The sequence below is a fragment of the Mobula birostris genome, chromosome 8 (genome assembly GCF_030028105.1).
Source record: "Mobula birostris isolate sMobBir1 chromosome 8, sMobBir1.hap1, whole genome shotgun sequence".
Lineage (NCBI taxonomy): Eukaryota > Metazoa > Chordata > Chondrichthyes > Myliobatiformes > Myliobatidae > Mobula > Mobula birostris.
The window spans coordinates 161,884,110-161,906,448 of NC_092377.1; the positions used below are offsets into that span (position 1 = coordinate 161,884,110).

At 43.4% G+C, this 22,339-nt stretch overlaps 1 long non-coding RNA gene across 1 annotated transcript; it reads left to right on the top strand.

Annotated features, from left to right (window-relative positions):
• The first annotated feature begins 2,765 nt into the window (after window positions 1–2,765).
• Window positions 2,766–17,203, top strand: LOC140202343 (uncharacterized). The gene is made up of 4 exons (XR_011887078.1): window positions 2,766–2,840; window positions 7,052–7,175; window positions 9,551–9,666; window positions 15,072–17,203. It is a non-coding gene; the product is annotated as an uncharacterized lncRNA (long non-coding RNA).
• Window positions 17,204–22,339: the final 5,136 nt, after the last annotated feature.

A 22,339-nucleotide genomic window follows, 5' to 3' on the forward strand; every position in this document is an offset into this window, starting at 1 on the left:
CCAAGCCAGTATCTGGGTCTTGCCTCAGGCGCAGACCCCAGAACCAGGCATTGACATGACATGAGCTAGGGAGAGGAGGAACATGGAAAACAGAGCCTTGGTCTCAGGAGAGCAGGTACAAGGAACCATGAACATATACAGAGGACAGAGAGCCAGGACCCCTCCTTGGGTACAGGACATAGGGCCAGGACTCATGACCCCCCACAGGGCAACAACAAGACAGCCTGAGTTACCCCAGAGGCAAGGACAAGACAAGACACCACTCCCCACAGGGCAACAGCAAGACAGCCTGACACCCCAGAGGCAAGGACAGGACAAGACATGACTCCCTGTAGGGCAACAGCAAGATGGCCAGACTTACCCCACAGAGGAAAGGACAAGACAAGGCCAACACAAATGAACACCAGACAGTACCTATCTATCTGCAGTGATGGAACTAGACCAAAGTGCAGGCAGGGGCTGCAGACGAGGGCTAGAGGCGAGAGGGGATTCAGACAAGGGGGTAGGACAGGAATCAGACCACCAGGGCCAGGATTTGACTCAGAACTGGGAAGCCGCTGGAGTCAGGACGTGGACGTGGTACTTAGACGCCGCCGGGTAGTGCCGAGCTCTCGACTCGGCCCGGGAACAGTAGACAGCGGCTCTTGATTCTCTCCGGCGGATTAACTAACGGACCCACCTTGATGAAGAAACTTCGCAGGCTCGCTTCGGCGAGGTAACTGCACAGGGTTGCTCCGGTGAGGAAAGGCAAATTACCGGCACTCGCTTCGGGCGGAGACTAGGCTTGCTCCGACAAGATAACATTAGCACGCCGTAACCTGACAAACGCTCCCACAGCAAACGGCTGAAAGCCGGAGACTATAAACTACCGGTTCAGCCAAGTATTAATTGCCTCTAATCACCAAAGTCGAGGGACACGGGAAAACAGGGAAACAACGGTCCGGATCGTAACATAAACAAGCTAAATTTAGAGGGACCCGATCCGGACCATGACACATTGCCCTTCCACCATGTCAGTCCATGGCCTCTTGTGTCAATATAAGACCACCCTCTTGGTGGAGGAACAACACTTTATATTCCCTCTGGGTAGCCTCCAACCTGATGGCATGAATATCGATTTCTCCTTCTGGTGAACGAAAATTCCCTCCTCCCTTCTCTATTCCCCACTCTGGTCTTTTATTCCTTCTCCCCTGCCTATTAATTCCCCTTGAGTCCCCTACCCCTTCCGTTTTTCCTATTATCCAAGCTCCCCTCCTGTCAGATGCCTGGTTTCACCTATCACCTTCCATCTATCCTCTTTCTCCTTCCCCAACTTTTTAATTTAGGCATGTTGATTGCTGGGTGGTGTGGCATGAAGGGCAGGAAGGACCTATTCCCTGTTACATTTAGATAAATAAATAGACAGATAGATACCTTGTCTTGGGGTTTGGAGGCTTGCATACCTCACTGACCCAGAGAGCTGTGTTGGCTGGAGTCAGGGCTTTATGCTTTGGCTCTTGGTAGGGTCACCCATGCCAAACATGTCACGGAGTAGGGGTCAGACTATGAGTGGTCCACCAATCCTCCAGGTTCGGGGGTTCAGCTCAGGGCTAAGAACCCTGACTGGTAAAAAAGGGAACAGCAATGAAGAATCCTTCTACACCTAAGTGCAACGGTATTCCTGAGTCTCCACCTGGGACGAGCTACCAATACGATGAAGGAAGCCCTGAACACCCCCAAGAGATAGAGTTCCTTCATTGCTGCCCTAAATGCCAGTGGCATAAAGGGCAGTAGAATAGATAGATAGATGAGTAATTACTAAATAAACAATCAGTATCAGGTTTAATATCACCCACATTTGTCGTGAAATTTGTTAATATATTGGCAGCAGTACAATGCAATACACGACAATATAGAAAAATATCTATATCACAGTAAGTATATGTATGTAACTTAAATAGTTCAGTTAAAATAAATAGTGCAAAAACGAATTTTTTTTAAAAAAGTAACGAGGTCGTGTTCATGGATTCAATGTCCATTCAGAAATTGTGTGGCAGAGGGGAAGAAACTGTTCCTGTATTGTTGAGAGAGTACCTTCAGGCTTCTGTACCTCCTCCCTGATGGTAGCAATGAGAAGGGGGCCTGTCCTGGGTAGTGGAGGTCCTTCATGATGGACGCCGCTTTTTTGAGCCATCGCTCCTCGAAGGTAATCTGGATACTATGGAGGCTGACCTGGATAATATGGAGTGTTGGTGATGGAGCTGACTAACTTTACAACTCTCTGCAGTTTACTTTGATCAGTAGCCTACCAAATTCCCCCACCCCATACCAGACGGTGGTGTAGCCAGTCAGAATGCTCTCCAGGGTACATCTATAGAATTTTTCAAGTGTTTTTGGTGATAAACCAAATCTCCTCAAACTCCTAACGAAATATAGCCGCTGTCTTGCCTTCTTTATAGCTACATCGATGTGTCACAAATAAATAAATAGATAGATAGATCAATAAGAAAGAAAATAAATTACACACAATTTTTACAGTACAGTTAACTCATTCAGGTACAGAATATTTATGAAAGCAGGTGATACTTGTTGGCCCCTGTTCCTAAAAATTTAACATGCTTATATTTTTGTCTTAAATTACAAAATCAGCTTCTTTCCTCAGATCAGGATTTAATGTGAGGTGCGTTGCCATTAGCAATGAGTAATATCACATTCTTTAACATCTTCAAATTAGAGACATTTCGCAACAGGAAATAATTTAAGCTCTCAGCACTATAAAGGGAGCAGAAATCAGGGGTCTAGCATCCGTCATCCGGCGAACCTGAGCATTCCAGCAAAACTCAATACTCCTGGAAGACTTCGTGAGTATATGTTTGCTGCGCCAAAAACTTGTGTTGTACTGAGTTGGGTTAATGTTGCAAATCGATGCATTAGATGGGGAGCCTCGTTAAAAAGTCGAATTTAGCTGCTCTCAGTCTTTTAATTTTGTGTCCCGTTTATATATAATATCGTAGCATTGCTTCAGAACATTATGCAGTCTGATCCGTTAATGCTACTTTCCTGCAGGTTGTTCGTTACGCTGAATGCATTTGATACTCCTCCAGAGAGAAATAAAAAGTATTTTCTTTTTGCTTCAGTTCCAATATCTAGTGCGCACGGTTTTATTTAAGAACGGCTTCTGTCGTCTTTATTAGGTGCGCATTGAGTGAGTGGGTCCTTTGTGAAATGGGGGTCTTTTAGGATCAAGAATGCTCTCAAGCAATTCAAAATAACCGGCTGAGCAGAGTTATCAAACTAGGTAAAATAAACGGCACTGCCTCACAGTGCCAGAGATCCGGATTTAATCCTGACCTCGGGCGCTGTGTCATGTAAAGTTTTCATCTCATAAACTCCAGGACAGAGGGCACAACCTCAGAATACAAGGACGTCCCTTTAGAACAAGAGATGAGGAGGAATTTCTTTAGCCAGAGGGTAGTGAATCTGGAATTCATTGCTACCGACGACTGTGGAGGCTAAGTCATTGGGTATATATAAAGCGAAAGTTGACAAGTTCCTCATTAGTAAGCATAAACGAAGTTATGGGGAGAAGGCGGGAGAATGGTGTTGAGAGGGATAAATTAGCCACCATGGAATGGCAGAGCAGACTCGATGGGACGAAGTCGCACAGATGGAGGGTCGCGGCCCGAAACGTGACTCTTTATTCCTCTCTGTAGATGCTGCCTCACCTGCTGAGTTCCTCCAGCATTTTGTGTGAGTTGATCTGAAGCTTCCACCTTCACTCTATCACTATATAGATTTTCTCTGGTTGTTCCCATTTCTTCCCACATCCAAAACAGGTGGCCACTATGAAGAATCCGAAGGAGGACTGAGAGGTATTTATAGTACTGTGCAAAGTTCTTGGCACATACTCATATAGCTAGGATGCCTAAGTAACTTCTATGTATTGCATTGAATTGCTGCATCAAAACAAAAAAAAAATCACAAAGTATGTCAGTCTTGACCAGAGAATGGAACAGAGTTGCCGTAATAGTATTGTTTAGGAAGAAGAGCTACCTTTTATGTGCCGTCCAGGCAGATCAAGAAGCCTCAGACACATGAAAATCAGCAAGACAGTTTTAGCTTAGTTGAACTATTGCAAAGCATCAGCATCGGCAGTTAAACACATTATATTCAATAGACAATAATAGACAATAGGTGCAGGAGTAGGCCATTCGGTCCTTCAAGCCAGCACCACCATTCACTGTGATCATGGCTGATCATCCACAATCAGTATCCATTTCCTGCCTTCTCCCCATATCCCTTCACTCCACTATCTTTAAGAGCTCTATCCATCTCTTTCTTGAAAGCATCCTGAGACTTGGCCTCCACAGCCTTCTGGGGCAGAGCATTCCACATATCCACCACTCCCTGGTTGAAAAAGGTTTTCCTCAACTCTGTTCTAAATGGCCTACCCCTTATTCTTAAACTGTGGCCTCTGGTTCTGGACTCTCCCAACATCGGGAACATGCTTCCTGCCTCCAGCGTGTCCAATCCCTTAATAATCTTGTATGTTTCAATCAGATCCCCTCTCATCCTTCTAAATTCCAGTGTATACAAGCCCAGTCACTCCAATCTTTCAACATAAATCAATCTCTCTCTCTCTCTCTCTCTCGCTCGCTCGCTTCGCGCCTCGTAAAAAAGCTATGAAAAGTCCATCATCGCAGACGCGCAGGCAGGCACAAGCCAAAAATAAAGAAATGCAAGGAGTATGACGAGGTAGACCAGAACATCAAAAGTTCAAGAGGGCAGCACAGCGGTAAATGTAACACAGTAACAGTGCCAGTAACCTGGATTCAATTCTCACCACTGGCTGTAAGGAGTTTATTCATGTCTTTTTTTCGGTTGTTCTGGTTTCCACCCACATTCCAACGATGTATGCGTTAGCTGGTTAATTGGTCACTTGGGTGTAATTGGGCGGCATGTGCTGGTACCATGCTAAAGGTAAAACACAAAAATGTTGGAGAAACTCAGCAGGCCAGATAGCATCTATGGAAAAGAGTACACAGTTGATGTTTCTGGCCAAGATCCTTCATCAGGAATCTATTCAAGAGCCTGATAACAGCAGGATAAAAGCTGTCCTTTAGTCTGGTGGAAGGTGATCCCAAACTTTTTATTTTCTGCCTGACAGATGAGGGTTGAAGAGAGAATGTTTGGGGTGGGAGGGGTCCTTGGTTATATTCATGGCTTTTTTGAGGCTGTGGGGGGCTGTGGGAAGTGAAGATGGAATCAATAGAGGGGAACAACACACATCAAAGTTGCTGGTGAACTCAGCAGGCCAGGCAGCATCTCTAGGAAGAGGTACAGTCGATGTTTCAGGCCAAGACCCTTCGTCAGGACTAACTGAAAGAAGAGCTAGTAAGAGATTTGAGAGGGGGAGGGGGAGGGGGAGATCCAAAATGATAGGAGAAGACAGGAGGGGGAGGGATGGAGCCAAGAGCTGGACAGGTGATTGGCAAAAGGGATATGAGAGGATCTCCCTCCCCCTCCTGTCTTCTATCATTTTGGATCTCCCCCTCCCCCTCCCACTTTCAAATCTCTTAGTAGCTCTCCCTTCAGTTAGTCCTGACGAAGAGTCTCGGACCGAAACGTCGACTGCACCTCTTCCTAGAGATGCTGCCTGGCCCTGCTGCGTTCACCAGCAACTTTGATGTGTGTTGCTTGAATTTCCAGCATCTGCAGAATTCCTCGTGTTTGCATCAATAGAGGAGAGTTTGGTTTATGTGATGAACTGGGCTGTGTTTGGAACACCTTGGTTGCTGATCTATCTTTACTTCACTTGAATAATCAATATATCTTTGCTTGTGTAGAAAATAGAATCAGGACATCAAACAGATTAATTCAGAACTTGGGCTTGCAGACTACTGACGCTGATGTCTACAGGACTTTAGCTTTCATTGGAGACTGCCCACCCTATCTATGTCTCTCATCAACTAGTGCACCTCTGTCAAGTCACCTCTCGTCCTCTTTCACTCCATAGACAAAAGACAATCAGTTCTGTTCTCTCTATACCCCTTGGTCCCCAGTAGTGTTACAATTTATTCTATCCCATATACTAATTAACACATTTTTGTTTTTTTTCCCCACTTAAAGGGAACATGGGACAGTACAGCCCTTCAGCCCACAATGTTGTGTGGACCCTTTCACCCACACTAAGATCCCTCCCCTCTCACATTGCCTTCCATTTTTCTTCTATCCATGTGCCCATCTAAGAATCTTTTACCACTACCCTGGCAGGGCATTCACAACACCCACCACTCTGTGTAAAATCTTACCTCTGATATCCCCCCCATACTTTCCTGCAATCACTTTAAAATTATGACCCCTTGTATTAGCTACTTCCATGCTGGGAAGAATCTCTGGCTATCCACCTGATCTATGTCTCTTATCATCTTGTCACCTCTCTATCTCCTTCGGCACCAAAGAGAAAAAACACTAGCTCAAAATGTGCAGATGCTGGAAATCCAAGCAACACACACAAGATCCTGGAGGAACTCAGCAGGCCAGGCAGCATCTATGGAAAAGAGTACAGGCGATATTTCCAGTCCTGAAGAAGGGTCTCGGCCCGAAAGCTTGACTGCTTACTCTTTTCCATAGATGCTGCCTGGCCTGCTGAGTTCCTCCAGCACTCTGTGTGTGTAGCTCACTCAACTATTGTCATAAGATACGCTCTCTAATCCAGGCAGCATCCCAGTAAATCTCCTCTGCATCCCCTCTAAAACTTCCACATCCTTCCTGTAATGAGCTGATGAAACCTGCAAATACTGGGGTACTCTGGATATGCCCCAGTATTGTGGCTGCACAGGGAGAAAATGGGTAGCTGGTTTTGCAGCATTTAACTTCAGCACAGTAGCCAGGGGTTTGCCAGAGGTGGTGCAAAATGTTTGTATTTTCAGCAGGAGACTTTGTTGTAAACTGAAAATTTAAAATGTAAGTAAAACACAGGGAGTACAGAGTAGGCAAATGCTAGCTCTGTGTTTTTTTTTTGAATTCTCAAGAAAATGCAAATGATGACCATAGTGATAATCTTTTTCAGGTAGAAATGATGGGAGAGTATGAAAAGTGTGTCATCTATACTTCAGATAACAGGGTGTTGAGCATATACACGAGCTCTCCAAATAGGTTCAAGCTGATACCCACAGATGATCACAGACGTCATGGTAAGCCCTAGATTGCTGGTTATGTACACATTTTCTGCTGGTGCATGCAAGGTGGTGCCATCAAGTTATAAATTATAACTGGAAAAATCAGAGGCAAAATTTACAACCACAGTAATAAATAGTTGAGCAATCCTAAATAGAAATGTAAGAAAGAAACAAATCGTAGCCCCTGATGAAATATCTTGAGGACTTAGTATTTTCTCCAGAGATAAAAGTAAGTCAGTGCAACGTACAGGTAAGAAAGTGGTTGAGGTAATAGAACATAAAACAGAGAAGAGCGCAGCACAGGAACAGGCCCCTCAGCACATACTGTTGTGTTGAACCAGCTAAAAAGTAAATCAAAATGCTCCCAGAAACTAATCCTTCCTACCTATGCCATGTCCATATCCTTCCATCTTCCTGACATTCATGTGCCTATCTAAATGTCTCTTAAAAGCCTCTAATGTATTTGCCTCCACCACCACACCAGGAAATGCATTCCAGGCATCCACCACTCTCTGAGTAAAAAAAACTTATCTCTCACATCCCCTTTGAACCTACCCCCTCTCACCTTCAATGCACGCCCTCTGATATTAGACATTTCTATCTTGCAAAACAGATACTCCCTGTCTACTATATTTATGCCTCTCATAAACTTATAAACCTTTATCAGATCTCCCTTCAGGCTCCTCCATTCCAAAGAAAACTATTCAAGTTTGTCCAGCCTCTCATGACAGCACATACCCTCAAAACCAGGCAACGTCCTGAGAAATGTCTTCTACACCCTCTTCAAAGCATTCCTATAGTGGAACGTCAAGAACTGAATGCAATACTCCAGATGTGGCCTAACCAGAGTTCTATAAAGTTACAACATAACCCCTTGACTTTTGAACTCAACGTCTTGGCTAATAAAAGCAAGAATTCTAAATAACTATAAATGAACAAACTCAACAATGTTAGTGATACAGTTAATGCCTGGTTGTCTCAGTCTTTAGAAGTCCAGAGATGTTGAAATTCCTCGGTGACATCTGCAACAACTCATTACAGCAGACAATTGAAACTGTTACCAAGGTCAGTCACTCTGCAGGCTGTCCGTCAGTATTGAATACCTGGCTTATAGATACCTGTGCATAGGACAGGAGCTCCTACAATGTCCAACATACATTCTTACAAACACTCATTCCTACAAACTTCGTAACTAGAACATAGAACATAGAAATGTACAGCACATTACAGGCCCTTCGGCCCACAATGTTGTGCTGATCATGTAGCCTACTCTAGAGACTGCCTAGAATTTCCCAGCGACCTACGCTCGAAACTGCCTAGAGTTTTATCTTGCCCTGTCATTTTGTCCACTTCTAGTAATTGTTCTTGTCAGTCTTATAAGTGGAGCGGACAGCAAAGGACTTTTTCCCAGAGCAGAAATAGCTAATTTTAAGGTGATTGGAGGAAAACTTAGCTGGAGTGAAGTCAGAGGTCGTTTTTTTTTTTACACAGAGTGGTGGGTGTGTGGAACGCCCTGCCAGGGGTGCTGGTGGAGGCAGATACATTAGGGACATTCGAGAGACTCTGAGATAGGCACATGGGGGGGCTATGTGGGATGGAAGGGTTAGATTGATCTTGGAGGAGATTAAAAGTCAGCACAACATCGTTGGCTGAATGGCCTGTACTGTTCTTTAGTATTCTATGTTCCACGTTCTAGGTGAGAGTGCTTTTGTTGCCATTCATTACAATATTGTGGAGGTATGGCTGGCTGGTGGTGTAGCATCGGACTTCGAGGCAAACAGTCCTGGGTTCAAATCTGGCTGGCTCCTTGCACACTTTCTGTCTGTGCTGGATTGAGCGTCAAACTAACAACTTGGCCTTGTTTAAAAAAAAGCCAAATGCAATGGAAGCTGCTAAAATGCCGCCTGATCAGCCACAAGGCACAAAAAAGAACAATGGCTACAATATTGGGTAATTTTTGTGTAAGATCTGATGAAGGAAAAATCTTGATTTGTAGAGGACTGTAAAAGCAAAACCCTGAGACCTCTGAGTAGTGACTAACTACAGCTCTTGCCGTTCTGCAACCAACAACACTTGCAATGACAAGCCAGCACCAGGATCTGTCAAAATCTGTCTTGCAACACACACCTAATGCTGGAAGAACTCAGCAGGCCAGGCAAAGAGTAAACAGTGGACAGTTTGGGCTGAGACCCTTCATCAGGTCACTTCATCGTTCCACGCATCCACCACTATGTGTAAAAGGGTCTCAGCCTGAAACGTCGACTGTTTACTCTTTTCCCTAGATGCTGCCTGGCCTGCTGAGTTCCTCCAGCATTTTGAGTGTGTTGCTTGGATTTCCAGCATCCACGGATTTTCTCTTATTTGTTATATCTTTCTTGTTTGCTTTCCAGTCTCAGCACACATCAAGACTCACAAAGACGGGACTAAGTCTTTGCTTTTTCTCAAAGGAAAAAGGAAGTTCTTATGCTGCTGTGTCAGGGAGGGAAAGAAACTAACACTCAAACTGGTAAATGCACTTTTGTTCTGTAAATGCAAATTTGTGGGACGTATAGAGATTTAAAACCTTAATCTACTTTCCAAACCTTTCCCTTCCCCGCCTCACCCCTGAAGTCTATTATTGCTGGGTGCAGCAATTTTACATATCATGCCTTTCTTGAATTTTAACCAGCTCATTTTGAGAAAGTCGCTTGAAGCCCAGGGAGGTAAAATAAAAGATCAACTATTCAGAGCGATTGACTGGGATAATATTTGTAGAGGGACGTGCATCCAAATTGTCCACTGGCAAAGTACTGAAGCTAAAGCATTGAATTTCTAAGCACTTTTTTATGACCTAAACTGTACAATAATAATAGAAAAAATGTGAATTACACAATACATATATATATAGTAGTTAAATTTAATAAGTATTGTAAAAATAGAAATAAAAAAGTAGTGAGGTAGTATTGATGGGTTCAGTGTCCATTCAGAAATCGGACGGCAGAGGAGAAGAAGCTGTTCCTGTGTGGTTGAAAGTGTGCCTTTAGGCTTCTGTACCTCTTCCCTGATGGTAGCAATCAGAGCAAGGGTGATGAGGGTCCTTAATGATGGATGCTGCCTTTTTGCAGCATCACTTCTTGAAAATGTCTTGGATACTATGGAGGCTGGTGCCCGTGATGCCGCTGTCCGAACTTACAACTCTCTGCAACTTATCTTGATCGTGTGCAGTAAAACCTTCCCCGCCCCCACCACAATACCAGACAGTGATGCAGCCAGTTAGAATCCTCTCCATGCTATATCTGTAGAAATTTGTGAATGTTATACTACATTATATATTGTGTTATTCTAGTTATTCACAGCTAAACTTTACCTCAGAGCCACTTTCTTATAAGAATCCTGTATCCTGTATTCTATTCACGCCCAAAAATCCATTCAATTTGGTCCTGAATAAATCCGTTTAAATTTTTTGAGGAAATAATAGGCAGTAAAAGACGGCGGCAGCTAAATGCATCACACTTCCAGGAATCAGTTCCCCTCTACCACCACTCTGCTCTGTCTAGCGGAATTAGTCCTTACTCTTAATAATTTCTCCTTTGGCTCCTCCCACTTCCTCCAAACTAAAGGTGTAGCTATGGGCACCTGTATGGGTCCTAGCTATGCCTGCCTTTTTGTTGGCTTTGTGGAACAATCTATGTTCCGTGCCTATTCTGGTATCTGTCCCCCACTTTTCCTTCACTACATCGACGACTGCATTGGCGCTGCTTCCTGCACGCATGCAGAACTCGTTGACTTTATTAACTTTGCCTCCAACTTTCACCCTGCCCTCAAGTTTACCTGGTCCATTTCCAACACCTGCCTCCCCTTTCTAGATCTTTCTGTCTCTGTCTCTGGAGACAGCTTATCCACTGATGTCTACTATAAGCCTACTGACTCTCACAGCTATCTGGACTATTCCTCTTCTCACCCTGTCTCTTGCAAAAACGCCATCCCCTTCTCGCAATTCCTCCGTCTCCACCGCATCTGCTCTCAGGATGAGGCTTTTCATTCTAGGACAAGGGAGATGTCTTCCTTTTTTAAAGAAAGGGGCTTCCCTTCCTCCACTATCAACTCTGCTCTTAAATGCATCTCCCCCATTTCACGTACATCTGCTCTCACTCCATCCTCCCGCCACCCCACTAGGAATAGGGTTCCCCTGGTCCTCACCTACCACCCCACCAGCCTCCGGGTCCAACATATTATTCTCCGTAACTTCCGCCACCTCCAATGGGATCCCACCACTAAGCACATCTTTCCCTCCCCCCCTCTCTCTGCATTCCACAGGGATCGCTCCCTACACAACTCCCTTGTCCATTCGTCCCCCCATCCCTCCCCACTGATCTCCCTCCTGGCACTTATCCGTGTAAGCGGAACAAGTGCTACACATGCCCTTACACTTCCTCCCTTACCACCATTCAGGGCCCCAAACAGTCCTTCCAGGTGAGGCAACACTTCACCTGTGAGTCGACTGGGGTGATATACTGCGTCCGGTGCTCCCGATGTGGCCTTTTATATATTGGCGAGACCCGACGCAGACTGGGAGACCGCTTTGCTGAACACCTACGCTCTGTCCGCCAGAGAAAGCAGGATCTCCCAGTGGCCACACATTTTAATTCCACATCCCATTCCCATTCTGACATGTCTATCCCACGGCCTCCTCTAGTGTAAAGATGAAGCCACACTCAGGTTGGAGGAACAACACCTTATATTCCATCTGGGTAGCCCCCAACCTGATGGCATGAACATCGACTTCTCTAACTTCCGCTAAGGCCCCACCTCCCCCTCGTACCCCATCTGTTACTTATTTTTATGCACACATTCTTTCTCTCACTCTCCTTTTTCTCCCTCTGTCCCTCTGAATATACCTCTTGCCCATCCTCTGGGTCCCCCCCCCCCACCTCCTTGTCTTTCTTCCCGGACCTCCTGTCCCATGATCCTCTCGTATCCCCTTTTGCCTATCACCTGTCCAGCTCTTGGTTCTATCCTCCCCCTCCTGTCTTCTCCCATCATTTTGGATCTCCCCCTCCCCCTCCCACTTTCAAATCCCTTACTCACTCTTCCTTCAGTTAGTCCTGACGAAGGGTCTCGGTCTGAAACGTCGACTGTACCTCTTCCTAGAGATGCTGCCTGGCCTGCTGCGTTCACCAGCAACTTTTATGTGTGTTGCTTGAATTTCCAGCATCCGCAGAATTCCTGTTGTTTACACTTCCAGGAATGGCGGGTGTGCAATAGTACTACCCCCCCATCCATATATTATTAATTTTGGACTGCATTCCTGAGGTTTTAGAGTTTATTTTATGTATATATTCTTTGTCATGCTGCAAAACGTTGAGCTGCTAAACTGTGTTTCATTGCTCCACAGCAATGACAATAAAGGTAAAGATATTCTACAAGAATAGACAAAAGAAAGCCAGTGTTGATGTCACCTATTTGGATTTTCAGAAGGCCTTTGACAGGGTGCCACACATGAGGCTGCTTAAAAAAATAAGAGCCCATAGTATTACAGAAAAGACACTAACATGGACAGAAGATTAGCTGACCGGCTGGAGGCAGAGAGTGAAAATAAAGGGAGCTTTTGTTTGTTGGCTGCTGGAGACTAGCGGTGTGCTGTAGGGGTCAGTGTTGTTTCACTTCGTTCCATTTTGTACGTCAGTGATTTGGATGAAGGAATTGATGGCTTTGTGGCCAGTACTGCAGATGATAGGAAGATAGGTAGAAGGACAGGTGGGTGTTGAGGAAGCAGGGTGTCTGCAGGTTGGAGGAAAGGGCAAAGAAGTGGCAGATGGAGTGTAATGTAGGGAAGTGCACAGTCATACATTTTGGCAAAAGGAATAAAGTCGTGGACTATTTTCTAAATGGAGATAAAATGCAAAAATCAGAGATGCAGAGGGACTTATGAGTCCTTGTGCAGAGTTCTTAACAGGTTAACTTGCAGGTTGAGTCGGTGGTAAGGAAGGTAAGTGCAATGTTAGCATTCATTTCAAGAGGACTAGAATACAAAAGGAAGGATGTAATACTAAGGCTTTATGAGGCATTTGTCAGACCACACATGGAGTATTGTGAGCAGTTGTGGACCCTTATCTAAGAAAAGATGTGCAGGTATTGAAGAGTCCAGAGCAGGTTAACGAGATTTATTCCAAGAATGAAAGGGTTAATATATAAAGTGCAATTGATGGCTCTGGGCCTGTACTCACTGGAGTTTAGAAGAATGAGGGATCTCACTGAAACCTATTGAATATTGAAAGGTCTGGATAGAGTAGATGTGGAGAGGATGTTTCCTATAGAGGGAGAGTCTAGAACCAGAAGACAGCATCAGAATTGAGAACAGAGAAGAACAGTGATGAGGAAACAGACGGTGGTGAATCTGTGGAATTTAAGGTGGAGGTTGATAGATTCTTGATTAATCAGGGGATCAAAGGTTACAGGGAGAAGTCAGGAGATTGGTGTTGAGAGGGATAATAAATCAGCCATGATTTGATGGACCAAATGGCTTCATTCTGCTCCTAGGTATTATGGTCTTAAAAACCAGTGGCTCAGTACGTAGCCACCAGGGGTAGAAAATTCAAAAGATTCATCTGGATTATCTAGTTACCCCACTATAGGATGGATGTTGAGTCTTTGGACAGGGCACAGAAGAGGTTTACCAGGATGCTGCCTGGTTTAGAGGGCATGTGCTATCATCAGGACTGGAAAGGAAAGGGAAAGAGGCCAGAAGAAGAAGGCAGAGGAGGGGAAGGAGTAAAAGCTGGCAGGTGATAGGTGAAGCAATGCACACAAGGTGCTGGAGGAGCTCAGCATGCCAGGTACCATCTACGCTGCCTGGCCTGCTGAGTTCCTCCACCATTTTGTGTGTGTTGCTGGGATTTCCAGCATCTACAGGTTTTCTCTTCTTTGTGAGATGATAGGTGAAGCCTGGTGATGGGGAAGGTGGATGAACGAAGCTGTGGGGAATGAGAGAGAGAAGCTGGAAGGTGATAGTTTGGAAAAGGTAAAGAAGGAATCTGATAGGAGAGGACATTGGACCATGGGAGAAAGAAATGGAGGAAGGGCATGGGAGAGGTATTAGGCAGGTGAGGAGTAAAGATCTGAGGGGAGCAAGAATGAAAAAAAAAGGACAAAAGAGGAGAAATGACCAGAAATTGATGACATTGATCAGAAATATTGGCAGGATCTGATAGACATAGTCATAGGGTACTATAACAGATAAACAGATAACAGGTCCTTCTGCCCATCTAGTCTGTGCTGAATTATTATTCTGCCTAGACCCATTGACCTGTACCTGACACATAGCCCTCCGTACCCATTCCATTGATGGACTTATTCATACTTCTCTTAAATGCTGCAATGAAATCTGCACTCAGTACTTCTGCTAGCTTGTTCATGACCTGGAAATGATAAGCAGTAGTCACTTCTTAGTCCTTCGTTATGCCCAGCCAGATAACTTCAATATAACCCAACTCTTTGAATTACCTCTCCTTTGCCTGAAGGGACACATCAAAATCTTTTGGCCAATTATACTCATTCTCCTCTCTGTTTAGACTGGTCCACTTGTGGCAGTAGGTTACTCCTGTAGAGACCAAGTCATTAGGTATATTTATTTATTTAATGTTTATTGAGAGGCAGCGTTGCCTGTATTGTAAAGCATTGTGCTAACCACTATACTACTGTGCTGCCCAAAGTGGAGGTTAAACTCCTTGATTATGTCAAAGGTTACAGGGAGATCTAACTGCAGCACTAATGTAGAACCACTTTACTACTGTAAATGATTCCCAAACATTTGGAAATAGCCTGTCAAATCAGCAGAAACACTGACAGAAGGAAATCTATTGAGATATCTGCCATGTTCTACAAGTACTGTACAGTAAACAGGTGTTGATTCCTTCATTTTCTTCATTCCAGTGCGACCCTGAACAAGGGAACTTAGACAAGAGCTTCCGTTTCTTTCAGAAGGTGGAGTCCGATCAGCGGGCACGTTTTGAGTCATGTGTCATGCAAGGTTGGTTTATCCATAGTGAAAGCAACAAGGTGACAATCAATAACAATAACTTCGAAATGGAAGCCAAATATTTTAAAATTAAAGAAATCGAACAGTCAATGTAGAAGATTGCCTACAAGCTCTCCAAGTATCGTTATTGTTGAGACTGCATTCTGCCTTACTCAGTGTTCAGTGATTAGTGTGAAAAAGTACCGTGCAATCTGTGTTTCATTTACCTCTTTATCGATTTGAATCCATGTACTCTTTTACTAGCTACGTCACTCCATTTAAGGCATTATTTTAAATCAGACTTTTCCATTCTTAGACCATAAACTGTAGGATCAGAATTAGACCATTCAATCCATAAGTCTTCTCTGCCAATCAGTTATGGCTGATTTACTTTTCTTTTTTCAACCCCATTCTCTCACCTTTTCCCCATTTCACTTATTTTAAGAGATTAAGATTATCACATAATTCCACACCCTGCTTCCTGCCCCTTACCAATAAGCCTCTGCCTTAAATGTGCACAGTGACAGTCTCTACTGCTCCCTATGGTAATGAATTCTTCAGGTTCACTACTCTCTGGTTGGAAAAAAATTCCTTCTTATATCAGCTTGAAACAATATCCTTTATTCTGAGGCTTTGCCCGTGGATCCTGGATACCGGGAACGAAAAGGTTAATGTATGAAGAGAGTTTGATTACTCTGGGCCTGTACTCACTAGAGTTTAGAAGAATGAGGGAGGATCTCATTTAAACTTATTGAATATTGAAACGCTTAAGTAGAGTGGGCATTGAGAGGATACTTCCAATAGTGGGATGTCTTGGTCCAGAGGGCACAGCCTCAGAATACAAGGACGTCAATAGACAATAGATGCAGGAGTAAGCCATTCAGCCCTTCGAGCCAGCACCGCCATTCACTGTGATCATGGCTGATCATTCACAATCAGTACCCATATCCCTTGACTCCGCTATCTTTAAGAGCTCTATCTAATTCTTTTTTGAAAGAATCCAGAGAATTGGCCACCACTGCCTTCTGAGGCAGAGCATTCCACAGATCCACAACCCTCTGTGTGAAAAAGTTTTTCCTCAACTCCATTCTAAATTGTCTACCCCTTATTCTTAAACTGTGGCCTTTGGTTCTGGACTCCCCAACATCAGGAACATGTTTCCTGCCTCTAGCATGTCCAATCCCTTAATAATCTTATATGTTTCAATCAGATCCCCTCTCATCTTTCTAAATTCCAGTGTATACAAGCCCAGTCGCTCCAATCTTTCAACATATGACATTCCTGCCACCCCTGGAATTAACCCAGTGAACCTACGCTGCACTCCCTCCATAGCAAGAATGTCCTTCCTCAAATTTGGAGACCAAAACTGCACACAATACTCCAGGTCCCTTTAGAACAAGGATGAGAGGGAATTTCTTTAGCCAGAGGGTGGTCAATCTGTGGAATTCATTGCCACAGACAGCTGCAGAGACCAAGTCAATGGGTATATTTAAAATGGAGAGTAAATATTAAATATATTTAAAATGGAGATTAAATAAGTTCTTGATTAGTAAGTATAACAAAGGTTACCAGGTGAAGAGAGGAGAGTGGGGCTGAGAGCCATAATAAATGATGGAATGGCAGAGCAGACTCGATACATTCTGCTCTTATGTCTTATGGTCTAATATGCATTTAGTAATCGGTATAACATACTCGAAAATTACTACCTGAATTAATTAACAATTGTTATTGAAGCTTGGAACTGTTCCAACTTACTATCAGTAACTTTCCAGATGTTGGTCAAATAGAATGGAAGGTCATGAAGAGCACAAACTGAAATCCCAGAAGTCCTCCAAGACGTGGGAGTAGATTTTAATTTGCTGTGTAAATAAATTGGACTGTGACCATTGTCATTGCATGTTCTGCTCAATTAGGCAGTTAGCATTAACTTCTTTGGAACTCAGCTAATTAGTCACCTGATTAAAAAATTACTCATGCACTCTATATTATTCATATTAAAACTGTGAAAGTTGATGTGTCTTGTAATATTTTATATTAATAACTTGTTAATAAATATGTTGTTTGTATGTCTAACTGTGTTGTTTGGTTGTTGATAATTGAGTTTAGTAGACTCGATAATATTCTTTCGTGCTGATGTCCTTAAAATTCTTGAAAACCTTGAAATTATACTTCATCGTGGAACCTTATGGTCCTTCACAATGGAATTTAGTCACATCCTCAACCACACTTACATACTTGAGGAAAGTCTTCAGTGGGTAGATGTCTTTAAATTGGTATGTTCTGTAAAAGTGTGACTGGTGTCACTAATGAGTTTTTAACAAGTACATGGTTCACAACCAGGTCTTGAATTCAAGTATGGGGAAGGCCAGGTATGTTATAAGAAAGTTGTACCTGTCTGGGTATATTCTTTGTTAATATTCCACTTCATTTTTCCAGGATAACCCACAGTCATCTTTCAGGACAAGTTCTCTATATATATGTGACCATCCTCCCATACAAATCTTTGCACCAGGCAATATGACTAAAGCCAACATATCAAAGACTACACTCAAACCAGATATTCTTCACCCCCCACCCCCTTCCCAACAGGTGGAAGATCCCCCTGAGAGCACATATTATAAAACTATTGACCATTCCCCTTGTACAATAAAATGGACTATTCAACTCACAACTTATCTCGTTGTGGTAGTTAATTGCTGTATTCCTATGCCATTTGGTTAGCCACCCCCACATGGGAGAGATCACGTATTGTACAAGCAGCATTGCCATTTAAAGTTCATTCGAACACCCTGCATACTGGTGGTGTCCTTGTGTGCTCTGCACTCTCTCTATATCAAGCACAACAGTCTACACTGCACTTTCTCTGTAACACTTAATTGTGCATTGTTATTGCTTTCCTTTGTACTACCTCATTTCACTGATCTGTGTGGGTGGCAAGTTTTTCATTGTATCAGCACATGACAGTAATAAACTCATTGACCAGGTGCCCTGTCACAGCTGGTTGGTGATCTCTCCTTTCACCATTAGTACTTTTAAGAAATCTCATAGTGGAGCTGCGTACCAGTCAGTGCTGCTGCTACGTAGCTCCAGGGAGCAGGGTTTGATTCTGATTTTGGGTTCCATCGAAGTAGAGTTTGCAGGTTCGCCCAGTCACATGTGCTAGTGCTGCCTTATATCCCAAAGGTGGCTGGTGGATTATTCAGTTAATGTAACTTACATTAACTCATTAATGCATCCGCTATATCCTGGCTTTTTCAATATTCAGGAGAGAGAATTGGGAAAGTGTGGCAAAAAGTGTTGATCGGGGACATGAGAAGGATTTTAAGGAAATAAATGAGAGAATGGGGCTAAGGGGAATTCTTTGAGAGCTGACATAGACTTGATTGTCTTTGATGTTATATGAAAATAAGAGACACAATCGAAGTGGTTTTACCACTTCAAGCAGAGACGTTAATTGGGAGCTGGTACTTAAGAGCTTCCAGTATGCAGCAGGTCAAAGGCGAGGCTGTACAAAGTGGGGACCTAAAGAGACATGACTCAAGCCTCAAACAACAGGAATTCTGCAGATGCTGGAAATTCAAGCAACACACATCAAAGTTGCTGGTGAAACGGTCTTGGCCTGAAACGTCAACTGTACCTCTTCCTAGAGATGCTGTCTGGCCTGCTGCGTTCACCAGCAACTTTGATGTGTGTTGCATGGCTCAAGCCTTGCTGATTCCAAAATGTGTGATGTATTGCATCCAAGAACATCAGCTCTTCCCACAATCAAAACTGGTGCAGGTCGAAAGAGACCTGGTTATTCTGAGACACAAACACGAGGAAATCTGCAGATGCTGGAAATTCAAGCAACACACACACAAAATGCTGGTGGAACGCAGCAGGCCAGACAGCATCTATAGGAAGAAGCACAAACATTCACTGTGCTTTTTCCTATGGATGCTGTCTGGCCTGTTGTGTTCCACCAGCATTTTGTGTGTGTTGTCTGGTTATTCTGAGATTGTGTCCTTGGATCCTAGATTTTCCTACCACTAGAAACATCCTCTCCATGTCCACTATATCCTGTCTTTTTCAATATTCAGTAGATTTTAATGAATTCCTTACTCTCCTCATGAAGTTCAAGCCCCAAGATATCAACTGCTCCTCTTATGTTAAACCTTTCATTCACAGGATCATTATTCAAGGGCACCACATCTTTTCTTAGATATAATGTAGGACAGTGATTCCCAACCGCCAGGCCGCAAAGCATGTGCTTTGGTTGCGAGGAAATGATATAATTTGGCGATATGAAACAATATGAGTAACCTGCACCTTTCCTCATTCCCTGTCACGCCCACTGTTGAACTTGAACGCACGTGAGGTCATTACGCACATGAGGTCACTACCTACGTGAGGTCATCAGTAGGTCATTAACCTACAACTATTGTACTCGATGAGTTAAAAAACAAATGTTGCTTGAGAGTTCTTTGGAAGAGGTGGTAGGGGACATAAAAAGCCTAATGATGATGATAATGCAGAGACAGCTGAGGCCAAGACTGCAAGAAAAAAGAAAACTTCCTTCAATGCAATGAATGCAACGAAAACTAAATTGTGGAATAGACTGGACATAATGAACCCCCTTCGAGTATTGATGTCTCCCACCACCCCTCGATGGGACCATCTTGTTGCAGGAAAACAAGCCCAGGGCTCCCACTGATTCAGCAATATTGGTGTGTTGCAATGATTTTATATGTTCAAATGAGGAAAGTGTGTGCTGTGTTTAATATCCAAAAGTTACTTAAAATGTTATGATGCTATTGACTTATAATTGACTTATCACTATATTCATGCAAGGAAAATATGCGCTGCGTGTTTAATATTAAATTTGTTAGATACTGTAAACCCTTTTAGAAACGAAATTGAGTGTATTGGTCACTTATAAGTGACTTGTAGTTGACTTATCACCTATATTCCGGTTGTGATTAACACCCTTCCCGCCCCCCCCCCCCCCCAGTTGGCTGGTCTGCAAGAATATTGTCAATATTAAACCGGTCTGTGCTGCAAAAAAGGGTTGGGGACCCCTGCTGTAGGACCTAAACTTGCTCACAATATTCTGACCTTATATTGAGCTTCAGCAGTGCATCCTTGCTTTTCATATTCTAGTCCTCTCTAAATATCTGTTAACATTGGATTTGCCTCCCTCACTACTGACTTAGCCTTGAGTTAACCTTAGGGAAATCCTGAACCAGGACTCCCAGATCCCTTTGGATCTCCATTCTCTGAATACTCTTCCCATTTAGAAAATCCTTATCCCTCCTGCCAAAATGCACAACCCAACAGTTCCACATGCTGTATTCTAACTGCCACTTCTTTCCCATCTCCCAATAAGTCCAAATCCTTCTGTAGACTTGCTGCCCCCACATTACTGTCTGCAATCTTGGTCACAATGCCATCAATCCTTCATCCAGATTATTAACTGAAAATGAAAAGGTGACTGACTCCTTTATCCCCAGTCCCAGCCTTCTGCCAGTCAATCTTCTATCCATGCTAGTACCACATCTCTAACACCATGGGCTCTTACTTTATTTAGCAGCCTCATGTCTGAAATTCCAAATGAATAAGGATGTTTAGAATTAGGATGTTTCTCCCATTGAGTCTACTCCATCAGTTAATCAAGGCTGATCCATTTTCCTGTCAGCCCCAGTCTCCTGCCTTCATCCATATCCATTCATGCCCTGACTAATCAAGAGTCTATCAACCTCTGCCTCAGATATACCCAATGACTTGGCCTCCACAGCCAACTGTGGTAATAAATTCCTTCTCATCTCCATTTAAAAGGACATCCCTGTATTCTGAGGCTCCCCCACCACGGGAAACATCCTCTCCACGTTCATTCTATTAAATCCTTTTAACATTCAATAGGTTTCAATGAAGACCCAGCCTCCCCCCTGTTCTTCTGAATTCCAGTGAGTACAAGCTCAGAGCCATCAAATGTTCCTCATATATTAACTTTTCAATCCCAGAATCATTTTCGTGAAACTCCTTTGAACCCTCTCCAATGTCAGCACATCCTTTCTTGGAAAAGGGGCCAAAAACTGCTCACAATACTCCAAATGAAGCCTCACCAGTGTCTTATAAAGCCTGAGCATTATATCCTTGCTTTCATAATCTAATCCTCTCAAAATGAATGTTAACATTGCTTTTGACTTCCTCACCATTCACCCTACCTGTAAATTAACCTTTTGGGAATCCTGCACAAGGACTCCCAAGGCCCTTTTCATCTCAGATTTTGAAATTTTCTCTCCATTTAGAAAGTCTACACTTTTATTCCTATCAAAGTGCATAACTAAACAATTCCTGACACTGTATTCCATTTCCCACATTTTGCCCATTCTCCTAATCTGTCTAAGTCATTCTGTAGCCTCTCTGCTTCCTCAATGCTACCTGCCCCTCCATCTATCTTCAGATTATTTGTAAACTTGGCCACAAAGCCATCAATTCTATCATCTAAATCATTGAAATATAACGTAAAAAGAACTGGTCCCAACACTGACCCTTGTGAAACATCACTAGTCACCAGCAGCCAACTAGAAAAGGCTCCCTTTACTCCCACTCCTCATCTCCTGCCAATCAGCCAATGCTCTATCCATGATAGTCTTTCCTGTAGTTCCATGGGCTCTTATTTTGTTAAGCAGCCTCATGTGTGACATCTTGTCAAAGGCCTTTTGAAAATCCAACCACATATCCACCATCTCTCCTTTGACTATCCTGCTTGTTATTTCTTCAATGCATTCCAAAAGTTTTGTAAAGCAAAATTTTCCTTTAAGTATGCTGACTTCAGCCTATTTTATCAAAGTATCTCAAAATCACATCCCTAACAATCGACTCCAACATCTTCCCAAACTTCTGAGGTCACACTAACTGGCCTATAATATCCTTACTTCTGCCTCTTCCTACTTGAAGGGTGGAGTGATATTTGCAATTTTCCAGTCCTCTTGAACCACAACAGAATCTATTGATCCTTCTTGAAAGGTCATTACTAATGCCTCCACAATCTCTCCAGCCACCTCTTTCAGAACCCTGGAGGTCTAGTCCATCTGGTCCAAGTTCAGACCTTTCAGTTTCCCAAGCACCTTCTCCCTAGTAATGGCAACTTCACTCACTTCTGTCCCCGACACTCTTGAACTTCTAGCATGCTGCTAGTGTC